Here is a 14,902-nt window from a genome sequence, read left to right on the forward strand (position 1 = left end):
CACCTGGTGGCTGAGTAAAATACACCAAATGTGATACGATGAAAGGATTTAAGGCTCAAGATCTCCTCTCATCTCATCTCATTATCTCTAGCCGCTTTATCCTGTTCTACAGGGTCGCAGGCAAGCTGGAGCCTATCCCAGCTGACTACGGGTGAAAGGCGGGGTACACCCTGGACAAGTCGCCAGGTCATCACAGGGCCGACACATAGACACAGACAACCATTCACACTCACATTCACACCTACGGTCAATTTAGAGTCACCAGTTAACCTAACCTGCATGTCTTTGGACTGTTGGGGAAACCGGAGCACCCGGAGGAAACCCACGCGGACACGGGGAGAACATGCAAACTCCGCACAGAAAGGCCCTCGCCGGCCACGGGGCTCGAACCCGGACCTTCTTGCTGTGAGGCGACAGCGCTAACCACTACACCACCGTGCCGCCCCAAGGCTCAAGATGTTTATATATTTATTCTGTCTTGTATTCACTTTATTAAAAAAAACATTACAAGTGAGGTAGAGAACAAATCAGAGAATAACGTTAAACCGTTAAAAATACTTTTAAACTTTGTAAGGCTCATCTATGTCCCAAATGGCATACTCACTTTTATATGAATGGTATGTTTTTACTAGAAATGGGCGGAGCCACCCGTGGGTGTTGTTTTTTCATGAAAGTATTCTAATACAACGTGGACATGAAATAGGAGCAAAAAATTTCAAACAAACATGTCAGGCTTTACAGTCAGTGGTTGTTCATGTCCTATACACTCTCTTACAGCAACTACAGGTTCTACACGCTCGAGGACAGGAAGTACAGGTTTGACACACTCAAGTACAGGAACTACAGGTCTTACTCACTCTAGTACAGGAACTACAGGTCTTACTCACTCTAGTACAGGAACTACAGGTCCTACACACTCTAGTACATAAACTACAGGTTCTACACACTCTAGTATAGGAACTACAGGTCCTAAACACTCTTATACAGGAACTACATGTCCTGCACACTCTAGTACAGGAACTCAAGGTGCTACAAACTCTAGTACTGGAATTACATGTCCTACGCACTCTAGTACTGGAACTACAGGTCCTACACACTCTAGTACAGGAACTACAGGTCCTATACACTCTTGTACAGGAACTACAGGTCCTACACACACTTGTACAGGAACTGCAGGTCCTATATACTCTAGTACAGGAATTACAGGTACCACACAGTCTCAGACAAGAAATACTGGTCCTACACACTCTAGTACTGGAACTACATGTCCTACACACTCTTGTACAGGAACTACAGGCCCTATACACTCTCTTACAGCAACTACAGGTTCTACACACTCTCGTACAGGAACTTCAGGTCCGATACACTCTAGTACTGGAACTACATGTCCTACAAACTCTAGTATTGGAACTACAGGTCCTACACACTCTCAGACAAGAAATATAGGTCCTAAACACTCTGAGGCAAGAAATAAAGGTCCTAAACAATCTTATACAGGAACTACATGTCCTTCACACTCTAGTAGAGGAATTACACGTCCTGAAAACTCTAGTACTAGAACTACATGTATTACAAAATCAAGTACACGAACTGCAGGTCTTACTCACTCTAGTACAGGAACTACAGGTCCTACACACTCTAGTACATGAACTACAGTTTCCACACACTCTAGTACAGGAACTACAGGTCCTAAACACTCTTATACAGGAACTACATGTCCTGCACACTCTAGTACAGGAACTACAGGTGCTACAAACTCTAGTACTGGAACTACATGTCCTACACACTCTAGTACTAGAACTACAGGTCCTACACACTAGTACAGGAACTACAGGTCCTATACACTCTTGTACAGGAACTACAGGTCCTACACACGCTTGTACAGGAACTACATGTCCTATACACTCTAGTACAGGAATTACAGGTACTACACAGTCTCAGACAAGAAATACTGGTCCTACACACTCTAGTACTGGAACTACATGTCCTACACACTCTCTTGTACAGGAACTACAGGCCCTATACACTCTCTTACAGCAACTACAGGTTCTACACACTCTCGTACAGGAACTTCAGGTCCGATACACTCTAGTGCTGGAACTACATGTCCTACAAACTCTAGTATTGGAACTCCAGGTCCTGCACACTCTAGTACAGGAACTACAGGTCCTACACACTCTAGTGCAGGAGCTATATGTCTTACACAGTCTCCTACAGGAACTACAGGTCCTATGCACTCTCCTACAGTAACTACAGGTCCTACACACGCTTGTACAGGAATGACTGGTCTTACACACTCTTGTACAGGAACTACAGGCCCTACACACTCTCATACAGGAACTACAGGTTCTACACACTCTAGTACAGGAACTACAGGTCCTACACACTCTTATACAGGAACTACATGTCCTGCACACTCTAGTACAGGAACTACAGGTGCTACAAACTCTAGTACTGGAACTATAGGCCCTACACACTCTAGTACATGAACTACAGGTTCTACACACTCTAGTATAGGAACTACAGGTCCTAAACACTCTTATACAGGAACTACATGTCCTGCACACTCTAGTACAGGAACTACAGGTGCTACAAACTCTAGTACTGGAACTACATGTTCTACGCACTCTAGTACTGGAACTACAGGTCCTACACACTCTATTACAGGAACTACAGGTCCTACACACTCTTGTACAGGAACTACAGGTCCTACACACATTTGTACAGGAACTACAGGTCCTATACACTCTAGTACAGGAATTACAGGTACTACACAGTCTCAGACAAGAAATACTGGTCCTACACACTCTAGTACTGGAACTACATGTCCTACACACTCTTGTACAGGAACTACAGGCCCTATACACTCTCTTACAGCAACTACAGGTTCTACACAGTCTCGTATAGGAACTTCATGTCCGATACACTCTAGTACTGGAACTACATGTCCTACAAACTCTAGTATTGGAACTACAGGTCCTACCCACTCTCAGACAAGAAATATAGGTCCTAAACACTCTGAGACAAGAAATACAGGTCCTAAACACTCTTATACAGGAACTACATGTCCTTCACACTCTAGTAGAGGAATTACACGTCCTGAAAACTCTAGTAATAGAACTACATGTATTACAAAATCAAGTACACGAACTGCAGGTCTTACTCACTCTAGTACAGGAACTACAGGTCCTACACACTCTAGTACATGAACTACAGGTTCTACACACTCTAGTACAGGAACTACAGGTCCTAAACACTCTTATACAGGAACTACATGTCCTGCACACTCTAATACAGGAACTACAGGTGCTACAAACTCTAGTACTGGAACTACATGTCCTACACACTCTAGTACTAGAACTACAGGTCCTACACACTAGTACAGGAACTACAGGTCCTACACACTCTTGTACAGGAACTACAGGTACTACACACGCTTGTACAGGAACTACAGGTCCTATACACTCTAGTACAGGAATTACAGGTACTACACAGTCTCAGACAAGAAATACTGGTCCTACACACTCTAGTACTGGAACTACATGTCCTACACACTCTTGTACAGGAACTACAGGCCTTATACACTCTCTTACAGCAACTACAGGTTCTACACACTCTCGTACAGGAACTTCAGGTCCGATACACTCTAGTGCTGGAACTACATGTCCTACAAACTCTAGTATTGGAACTCCAGGTCCTGCACACTCTAGTACAGGAACTACAGGTCCTACACACTCTAGTGCAGGAGCTATATGTCTTACACAGTCTCCTACAGGAACTACAGGTCCTATGCACTCTCCTACAGTAACTACAGGTCCCACACACTCTAGTACAGGAACTACAGGTCCTACACACGCTTGTACAGGAATGACTGGTCTTACACACTCTTGTACAGGAACTACAGGCCCTACACACTCTCATACAGGAACTACAGGTTCTACACAGTCTAGTACAGGAACTACAGGTTCTACACACTCTTATACAGGAACTACTTGTCCTGCACACTCTAGTACAGGAACTACAGGTGCTACAAACTCCAGTACTGGAACTATAGGTCCTACACACTCTAGTACTGGAACTACAGGTCCTACACATTCTAGTACAAGAACTACAGGTCCTACAAACTCTCAGACAAGAAATACAGGTCTTACACACTATAGTACCAGAACTACAGGTCCTACACACTCTAGTACAGTAACTACACATTTTGCACACTCTAATACAGGAACTACATGTCTTACTCACTTTAGTACACGAACTGCAGGTCTTACACACTCTAGTACAGGAAGTACAGTTCTTACACATTCAAGTCCAGTAACTACAGGTCTTACTCACTAATACAGGAACTACAGGTCCTACACACTCTGAGACATGTACAGGTCCTAAACACTCTTATACAGGAACTCCAGGTCCTGCACACTCTAGTACAGGAACTACAGGTCCTACACGCTCTAGTGCAGGAACTACATGTCTTACACACTCTCCTACAGTAACTACAGGTCCCACAAACTGTAGTACAGGAACTACAGGTCCTACACACTCTTGTACAGGAACGACTGGTCTTACACACTCTCGTACAGGAACTACAGGTCCTACACACTCTCATACAGGAACTACAGGTCCTACACACTCTTGTACAGGAACGACTGGTCTTACACACTCTAGTACAGCAAGTACAGGTCCTACACACTCGAGTACAAGAAGAATGTTTGTTTAAGAATGACGTAATGCAGGTGTAACAGGTGTATAAATGTTTAGGAATGTTGTAGTCCAGGTGTAACAGGTGTGTATATGTTTACGAATGCTTTAATGCAGGTGTAACAGGTGTGTATATGTTTCAGAATGCTGTAATGCAGGTGTAACAGATGTGTATATTTTTAGGAATGTTGTAAAGCAAGTACCGGTATAACAGACGGGAATATGTTTAGGAATGTTGTAATGAAGGTGTAACAGGTGTGTATGTGTTTAGGAACGTTGGTAAACCAGTGTGTAATAGATGTGTATATGTTTTAAAATGTTCTAGTGCGGGTGTAAGAGGAGAGTATATGTTTCGGAATGTTGTAATGGAGGTGTAACAGGTGTGTATATGTTTAGTAATGTCGGTAAACAGGTTTAAAAGGTGTGTATATGATTAGGAATGTTGTAATGCAGATGTAACAGGTGTGTATATGTTTAGGAATGTTGTCATGGAGGTGTAACAGGTGTGTATATGTTTAGTAATGTCAGTAAACAGGTTTAAAAGGTGTATATATGTTTAGGAATGCTGTAATGCAGGTGTAAGAGGTGTGTATATGTTTAGGAATGTTGTAATGCAGGTGTAAGAGGTGTGTATGTGTTTAGGAATGTTGGTAAACCAGTGTAATAGTAGTGTATTTGTTTTATAATGTTATAGTGCGGGTGTAAGCGGTGAGTATATGTTTCGGAATGTTGTAATGGAGGTGTAATAGATATGTATATGTTTAGTAATGTTGTAAAGCAAGTATAACAGACGGGAATATGTTTAGGAATGTTGTAATGCAGGTGTAACAGGTGTGTATATGTTTAGTAATGTCAGTAAACAGGTTTAAAAGGTGTATATATGTTTAGGAATGCTGTAATGCAGGTGTAAGAGGTGTGTATATGTTTAGGAATGTTGTAATGCAGGTGTAAGAGGTATGTATGTGTTTAGGAATGTTGGTAAACCGGTGTAATAGATGTGTATATGTTTTATAATGTTATAGGGCAGGTGTAAGAGGTGAGTATATGTTTGGGAATGTTGTAATGGAGGTGTAACAGATGTGTATATGTTTAGTAATGTTGTAAAGCAAGTATAACAGACGGGAATATGTTTAGGAATGTTGTAATGCAGGTGTAACAGGTGTGTATATGTTTCGGAATGCTGTAATGCAGGTGTAACAGATGTGTATATGTTTAGGACTGCTGTAATGCAGGTGTAACAGGTGTGTATATGTTTAGGAATGTTGTAATGCAGGTGTAACAGGTGTGTATATGTTTGTTAATGTTGATATTGCAGGTGTAACAGGTGTGTATATGTTTTGGAATGCTGTAATGCAGGTGTAACAGATGTGTATATGTTTCGGAATGCTGTAATGCAGGTGGAACAGGTGTGTATATGTTTTGGAATGCTGTAATACAGGTGGAACAGGCGTGCATATGTTTCGGAATGTTGTAATGCAGGTGGAACATGTGTGTATATGTTTCGGAATGCTGTAAAGCAGGAGTAACAGATGTGTATATGTTTCGGAATGCTGTAATGCAGGTGGAACAGATGTGTATATGTTTCGGAATACTGTAATGCAGGTGGAAAAGGTGTGTATATGTTTCGGAATGCTGTAATGCAGGCGTAACAGATGTAGATATGTTTCGGAATGCTGTAATGCAGGTGTAACAGAAGTGTATATGTTTCGGAATGTTGTAATGCAGGTGCAACAGGTGTGTATATGTTTCGGAAAGTTGTAATGCAAGTGGAACAGGTGTGTATATGTTTCGGAATGTTGTAATGCAGGTGGAACAGGTGTGTATATAGTTTAGAATGCTGTAATGGAGGAGTAACAGATGTGTATATGTTTTGGAATGCTGTAATGCAGGTGGAACAGGTGTGTATATGTTTCGGAATGTAATGCAGGTGTAACAGGTGTGCATATGTTTCAGAATGCTTTAATGCAGATGGAACAGGTGTGTATATGTTTAGGAATGCTGTAATGCAGGAGTAACAGGTGTGTATATGTTTAGGAATGCTGTAATGCAGGTGTAACAGGTGTGTATATGTTTAGGAATGCTGTAATGCAGGTGTAACGGGTGTGTATATGTTTAGGAATGTTGTAATGCAGGTGTAACAGATGGGTATATGTTTCGGAATGCTGTAATGCAGGAGTAACAGATGTGTATATGTTTCGGAATGCTGTAATGCAGGAGTAACAGGTGTGTATATGTTTTGGAATGCTGTAATGCAGGTGGAACAAGTGTATATATGTTTCGGAATGTAATGCAGGTGGAACAGGTGTGTATATGTTTTAGAATGCTTTAATGCAGGTGGAACAGGTGTGTATATGTTTAGGAATGCTGTAATGCAGGTGTAACAGGTGTGTATATGTTTCGGAATGTTGTAATGCAGGTGTAACAGATGTGTATATGTTTCGGAATGCTGTAATGCAGGAGTAACAGATGTGTATATGTTTCGGAATGCTGTAATGCAGGTGAAACAAGTGTGTATATGTTTCGGAATGTTGTAATGCAGGTGGAACAGGTGTGGATATGTTTCGGAATGCTGTAATGTAGGTGGAACAGGTGTGCATATGTTTTGGAATGTTGTAACGCGGGTGTAAGAGGAGTGTATATGTTTTGGAATGCTGTAATGCAGGTGTAACAGATGTGTATATGTTTCGAAATGCTGTAATGCAGGTATAACAGGTGTGTATATGTTTCGGAATGCTGTAATGTAGGTGGAACAGGTGTGCATATGTTTTGGAATGTTGTAACGCGGGTGTAAGAGGAGTGTATATGTTTTGGAATGCTGTAATGCAGGTGTAACAGATGTGTATATGTTTCGGAATGCTGAAATGCAGGAGTAACAGGTGTGTATATGTTTCGGAATGCTGTAATGCAGGAGTAACAGGTGTGTATATGTTTCGGAATGCTGTAATGCAGGAGTAACAGATGTGTATATGTTTTGGAATGCTGTAATGCAGGTGTAACAGATGTGTATATGTTTCGGAATGCTGTAATGCAGGTGGAACAGGTGTGTATATGTTTCGGAATGCTGTAATGCAGGTGTAACAGGTGTGTATATGTTTCGGAATGTTGTAATGCAAGTGGAACAGGTGTGTATATGTTTTAGAATGCTGTAATGCAGGTGGAACAGGTGTGTATATGTTTTGGAAGGCTGTAATGCAGGAGTAACAGGTGTGTATATGTTTTGGAATGCTGTAATGCAGGTGTAACAGATGTGTATATGTTTCGAAATGCTGTAATGCAGGTATAACAGGTGTGTATATGTTTCGGAATGTTGTAATGCAGGTGGAACAGGTGTGTATGTGTTTTGGAATGCTGTAATGCAGGTGTAACAGATGTGTATATGTTTCGAAATGCTGTAATGCAGGTATAACAGGTGTGTATATGTTTCGGAATGTTGTAATGCAGGTGGAACAGGTGTGTATATGTTTTAGAATGCTGTAATGCAGGAGTAACAGATGTGTATATGTTTCGTTATACTGTAATGCAGGTGGAACAGGTGTGTATATTTTTTGGAATGCTGTAATGCAGGAGTAACAGATGTGTATATGTTTTGGAATGCTGTAATGCAGGTGTAACAGATGTGTATATGTTTTGGAATGCTGTAATGCAGGTGTAACAGGTGTGTATATGTTTTAGAATGCTTTAATGCAGGTGGAACAGGTGTGTATATGTTTTGGAATGCTGTAATGCAGGTGTAACAGATGTGTATATGTTTCGGAATGCTGTAATGCAGGTGTAACGGGTGTGTATATGTTTAGGAATGTTGTAATGCAGGTGTAACAGATGTGTATATGTTTCGGATGTTAGGGTTTTGCTGGGATTCGAACCTGGTTCGTTGGTGTGATGATCCAGCAAACCCCCACTAGGCCACCAGGGGGATGACTCAAATGCAGAGGCGTGAGGCGGAAGTAGAAAAAGAATCAAAAAGGTTTATTTAAACTATATACACTATATACAGGGCAAAACAAAAGACAAAAAAAACCAAAGAGTGTAATCCAAAAGAAAAGCAAAGTGCAAAAATACAAAAGCTAAGAAGATCAAAAAAACACAGTACAAAGGAAACTGGAGATAAACATAACAGCACAAAGACTCCGTGACAAGAGGACTGAACTCAGGGGTATAAATAGACAAACTAATTAAGGACACAGGTGAAGATAATTAGGCAATTAACACAAACACAAAACACAGGAACAGTGGCGGCCTCTAGAGGCCAAAATAAACACGACATGAAAAGGAAATAACAGCGGCCTCTAGAGGCCAAAACAGTCCTAGTCCTAACAGGACCCCCCCCTCTAGGAGCGTCTCCTGACGTTCCCAGGGCGATCCGGATGGGCCGAATGGAAGTCCCGACATAGTTCTTTATCAAGGACATCCTGAGCAGGAACCCAGCAGCGCTCCTCAGGACCATAGCCCTCCCAGTCCACCAGATATTGCAACCCGCCGCGGACCCGGCGGGAGTCAAGCAGGCGATTCACAGTGAACACAGTCTGCCCCTGGAAGATGCGGGGGGGTGGGGGGTTCCTAGGGGCAGGGGCATACGTAGACGTCAGTACGGGCCGTAACAGGGAAACATGGAACGTGGGGTTGATCCTCAGAGTCCGGGGCAACTGGAGCCGGTAGGAGACAGGGTTCACCCTGCGCACCACCTTGAAGGGGCCAATGTAGCGAGGAGCAAGCTTGCGGTTCTCCACCCGCAGTGGAAGGTCCTTAGTGGACAGCCAAACACGCTGCCCAGGGCGGAAAGCGTGTGCAGGTCTTCTATGGCGGTTGGCCTGAGTCTGGTTGGTTCTGGAGGTTTGTATGAGGGTCTTCCTGACCTTGCTCCAGGTCTTGCGACACCGTCTCACATATTGGTTGACCGAGGGCACCCCCACGTCCTCCTCCTGGTCCGGGAACAGAGGTGGCTGGAACCCGAATTGGCACTGGAATGGCGACAGCTTGGTGGCCGATGACTGCAGGGTGTTGTGGGCGTACTCCGCCCATGGCAGCCAGGTGCTCCACGATGTCGGGTTATCCATAGCCAGGCCTCGCAGGGTGGTTTCCAGGTCCTGGTTGAGCCTCTCCGTCTGACCATTGGACTGTGGGTGAAACCCAGAGGAGAGGCTGGCAGTGGCTCCGATGACCTTGCAGAACCCGTGCCACACTCGGGAGGAGAACTGGGGCCCTCGGTCTGAGACGATGTCCTGTGGAAGACCAAAGACTCGGAAGACATGATTAAACAAAAGTTTCGCAGTTTCAAGAGCAGAGGGGAGTTTGCACAGTGGTATGAAGCGGCAGGCCTTGGAGAATCTGTCAACTAAGACCAAAATGACCGTGTTACCTTGTGACTCAGGGAGACCCGTGATAAAGTCGACTGCCACGTGGGACCAGGGACGCCGGGGAATGGTCAGAGGATGCAGGAGACCCTGGGGACGCTGTCGTGGGTTCTTGGTTCTGGTGCAAACCTCACAGGACAGGACAAATGACCTTACTTCCTTCTCCATGTTAGGCCACCAGAAGCGTCTTTTCAGGAAGTCCAGGGTCCTCCGAGCTCCCGGGTGGGCGGTGAGAGGGGAAGAGTGACCCCACTGGAGAACCTTGGCCCGGGCTTGATGTGGGACGTACAAGAGGCCTGGTGGCCCCGTCCCAGGACCGGGGTCCTGGCGTTGGGCTCGTCGGACAGCCTCTTCAATACCCCAGCGGACAGGGGCCACAATCCGGGACACAGGGATAATAGGCCCGACTTCATTCTCCCTGTTAGTGGCAGAGAACAGTCTGGACAGTGCGTCAGGTTTGGTGTTCTTGGAGCCGGGGCGGTATGAGAGGGTGAAGTCAAACCGACTGAAAAACAGGGCCCACCTAGCCTGTCGAGGGTTCAGTCTCTTGGCTTGCTGGAGGTACTCCAGGTTCTTGTGGTCAGTCCAAACCAGGAATGGATGTTGTGCTCCCTCCAGCCAGTGCCTCCACTCCTCAAGGGCCAGTTTGACCGCTAGCAGTTCTCGATCCCCCACATCGTACCGGGACTCCGCAGGACTCAGGCGGTGGGAGAAGTAAGCGCAGGGGTGCAGCTTTCCTTCCGAACGTTGAGAGAGTACCGCGCCAACACCACTGTCCGAGGCGTCCACCTCCACGATGAATGGTTGGGAGGTGTCCGGGAGAACCAGAATGGGTGCCGTGCAGAAGCGGTCCTTGAGGTCTTTGAACGCCTTTTCTGCCTGAGGAGACCAGCCATAAGATCCACCTGTCCCTTTGGTGAGGTCTGACATGGGTGCTGCCACAGAACTGAAGTTCCTGATGAACTTGCGGTAGAAGTTAGCGAATCCTAAGAACCGCTGAACCTCCTTAACGGACTTGGGAGTAGGCCAATCCCGGACGGCCAGGGTCTTGGCAGGGTCCATTTGGAGTTGGCCTGTCCGTACAATAAATCCCAGAAAGGAGACCTCGGAAACATGAAATTCGCATTTCTGGGCCTTGGCGAACAGATTGTTCTGTAGCAGCCTCTGGAGAACCTGGCGGACATGGTGGCGGTGCTCCTGCACGGTCTTGGAAAAGATAAGGATGTCGTCGAGGTAGACAAAAACGTATAGGTTAATCATGTCCCTTAAGACGTCGTTGATTAGGGCCTGAAAAACAGCTGGTGCGTTGGTGAGTCCGAAGGGCATCACCTGGTATTCGTAGTGCCCAGACGGGGTGTTAAAGGCAGTCTTCCACTCGTCTCCCTGTCGGATACGGATGAGGTGGTATGCGTTCCGTAGGTCCAACTTGGTGAAGACGGTGGCGCCTTGGAGCAGGTCGAAAGCTGTGGACATCAGCGGAAGGGGATATCGGTTGCGCACAGTGATCTTATTCAGGCCCCTGTAATCAATACATGGTCGGAGCCCCCCATCCTTCTTGCCGACAAAGAAGAAGCCGGCTCCAGCAGGTGAAGTGGAGGGTCGAATAAACCCAGAGACCAGGGCATCTTTGAGGTATTCCTCCATGGCCTTGCGTTCTGGCTGAGAGAGTGAAAACAGTCTGCCACGAGGAGGGGTAGTCCCAGGGAGCAAGTCGATGGCACAGTCGTAGGCCCGGTGCGGAGGAAGAACGGTGGCCCTGCTCTTGCTGAATACCTCCTTGAGATCCCAGTACTCTGTGGGAACTTGAGATAACTCGGTGAGATCAGGGGGCTCGGCAGGAGACACAGGAGAGCTAGAGAGCAGACAAGAGGCATGGCATGCAGGGCCCCATTCCACAACCTGGCTTGTTACCCAGTCTATGCGAGGGTTGTGGCGAGTAAGCCAAGGAAGGCCTAGAATAACTGGGAACTCAGGTGAAGGAATCAGGTGCAGGGATATTTCTTCCTTGTGGCCTTGAGACTGGAGGAAAACTGGAGAAGTAACTTGGGTGACTCTTCCATCACCTAACGCTTGGCCATCGAGGGCAGACACAGACAGAGGGACTTCAAGAGGTGCAGTAGGTATATTGATGCTTTGGGCGAAGTGAATATCCATAAAGTTCCCAGCCGCCCCTGAGTCTATCAAAGCTTGACAAGAGTGGACAGACTCACCCCAGGAGATGGAGACCGGGATGTAGATTCCTTGACCAAGGAGTCCGGGAGAGAGGGTAGGCCCCGTCACAACCCTCCCTCGGCTGGACGGGGCGGTCCTTTTCCCAAGAGTTCGGGACATGATGCTCGGAAGTGACCAGGCTTGCCACAGTAGATGCAGCACTTGTCCCTCCTTCTGCGCTCCCTCTCAGATGCGGAGAGGCGAGTACGACCCACTTGCATGGGTTCTGGACAGTCACTGAAGGAGGTAGACGGTCTCCAGGTAGAGGTAGGGAGGCTGGGGGGGCTCAAGGCTTGGTGGCGTTCTCTCATCCTGTTGTCCAGACGAATAGCATGTGAGATGAGGGTTTCGAGGTCACTTGGGCATCCAATAGAGGCCAGACCGTCCTTGATGGGGTCAGACAGACCATGGTGGAAGGCTGACACCAGGGCAGTCTCGTTCCATCCACTTACTGCTGCGAGTGTTCGGAACGAGATGGCGTAATATGCGACGCTTCCTCCTTGCCGGATGGACATGAGCTTTCGGGCTGCGTCGGTACTGATGTCTGCCTGATCGAAGACCCGAAGCATCTCTTCAGAAAACAGCTGGAAATCAAAGCACTCAGGTCCCTGTCTTTGCCAGATAGCAGTAGCCCAGGCTCGCGCCTTACCAGCTAATAAGGTGATCACAAAGGCAATCTTGCGGCGATCCGTAGTGTAGGTGGTAGGCTGAAGCTCAAAGGTGAGTTGACACTGGGTAAGGAACTCTCGGCACTCACTGTGCTTGCCGTCATACCTCTGTGGTGCAGGAAGGCTGGGTTCACGAGGTGAAGAAGGCAGCATTGCAGGAGGCACTGGAGCAGGAGTGGGAGCTGGATCAGGAGCAGGAACTGGATCAGGAGCAGGAGATGCAGGCAGAGATGTCAGCTGTGCCAGGGTTTTCCCAATTTGCTGAAGCAGTTCCTCGTGGCGAGCGAGGGCCTCACGTTGGCTGGTGAGCGTACGTCCATGAGCGTCCATGGTCGCTCCGAAGCGTGTCAAAGCTGCCATAATTCCCTGAAGGTTGGCCGGGTAGACAGTTGAAGCAGCCTCTGCTGAGTCAGTCATGACGGAGTCTTTCTGTTAGGGTTTTGCTGGGATTCGAACCTGGTTCGTTGGTGTGATGATCCAGCAAACCCCCACTAGGCCACCAGGGGGATGACTCAAATGCAGAGGCGTGAGGCGGAAGTAGAAAAAGAATCAAAAAGGTTTATTTAAACTATATACACTATATACAGGGCAAAACAAAAGACAAAAAAAACCAAAGAGTGTAATCCAAAAGAAAAGCAAAGTGCAAAAATACAAAAGCTAAGAAGATCAAAAAAACACAGTACAAAGGAAACTGGAGATAAACATAACAGCACAAAGACTCCGTGACAAGAGGACTGAACTCAGGGGTATAAATAGACAAACTAATTAAGGACACAGGTGAAGATAATTAGGCAATTAACACAAACACAAAACACAGGAACAGTGGCGGCCTCTAGAGGCCAAAATAAACACGACATGAAAAGGAAATAACAGCGGCCTCTAGAGGCCAAAACAGTCCTAGTCCTAACATCGGAATGCTGTAATGCAGGAGTAACAGATGTGTATATGTTTTGGAATGCTGTAATGCAGGTGGAACAGGTGTGTATATGTTTCGGAATGCTGTAATGCAGGTGGAACAGGTGTGTATATGTTTTGGAAGGCTGTAATGCAGGAGTAACAGATGTGTATATGTTTTGGAATGCTGTAATGCAGGTGTAACAGATGTGTATATGTTTTGGAATGCTGTAATGCAGGTGGAACAGGTGTGTATATGTTTTGGAAGGCTGTAATGCAGGAGTAACAGGTGTGTATATGTTTTGGAATGCTGTAATGCAGGTGGAACAGGTGTGTATATGTTTCGGAATGCTGTAATGCAGGTGGAACAGGTGTGTATATGTTTCGGAATGCTGTAATGCAGGTGGAACAGGTGTGTATATGTTTTGGAAGGCTGTAATGCAGGAGTAACAGGTGTGTATATGTTTTGGAATGCTGTAATGCAGGTGTAACAGATGTGTATATGTTTTAGAATGCTGTGATGCAGGTGTAACAGGTGTGTATATGTTTCGGAATGTTGTAATGCAGGTGGAACAGGTGTGTATATGTTTTGGAATGTTGTAATGCAGGTGGAACAGGTGTGTATATGTTTCAGAATGTTGTAATGCAGGAGTAACAGATGTGTATATGTTTTGGAATGTTGTAATGCAGGTGGAACAGGTGTGCGTATGTTTCGGAATGTTGTAATGCAGGTCGAACAGGTGTGTGTATGTTTTAGAATGCTGTAATGCAGGTGGAACAGGTGTGTATATGTTTCAGAATGTTGTAATGCGGGTGTAAGAGGTCTGTGTATATGTTTCGGAATGCTGTAATGCAGGAGTAATAGATGTGTATACGTTTTGGAATGCTGTAATGCTGGTGGAACAAGTGTGTATATGTTTCGGAATGTTGTAATGCAGGTGGAACAGGTGTGTATATGTTTCAGAATGTTGTAATGCAGGAGTAACAGATGTGTAGATGTTTTGGAATGCTGTAATGCAGGTGGAACAGGTGTGTATATGTTTCGGAATGTTGTAATGCAGGTGGAACAGATGTGTATAT

The 14,902-nt window shown here is 45.7% G+C and overlaps 1 protein-coding gene across 1 annotated transcript in view; it reads left to right on the forward strand.

Moving 5' to 3' along the window:
* Window positions 1–14,902, forward strand: part of ksr2 (kinase suppressor of ras 2) — a 273,796-nt gene that overhangs the window by 39,620 nt on the left and 219,274 nt on the right.

Source organism: Neoarius graeffei, chromosome 24, assembly GCF_027579695.1.
Source record: "Neoarius graeffei isolate fNeoGra1 chromosome 24, fNeoGra1.pri, whole genome shotgun sequence".
Classification (NCBI taxonomy): Eukaryota; Metazoa; Chordata; class Actinopteri; order Siluriformes; family Ariidae; genus Neoarius; species Neoarius graeffei.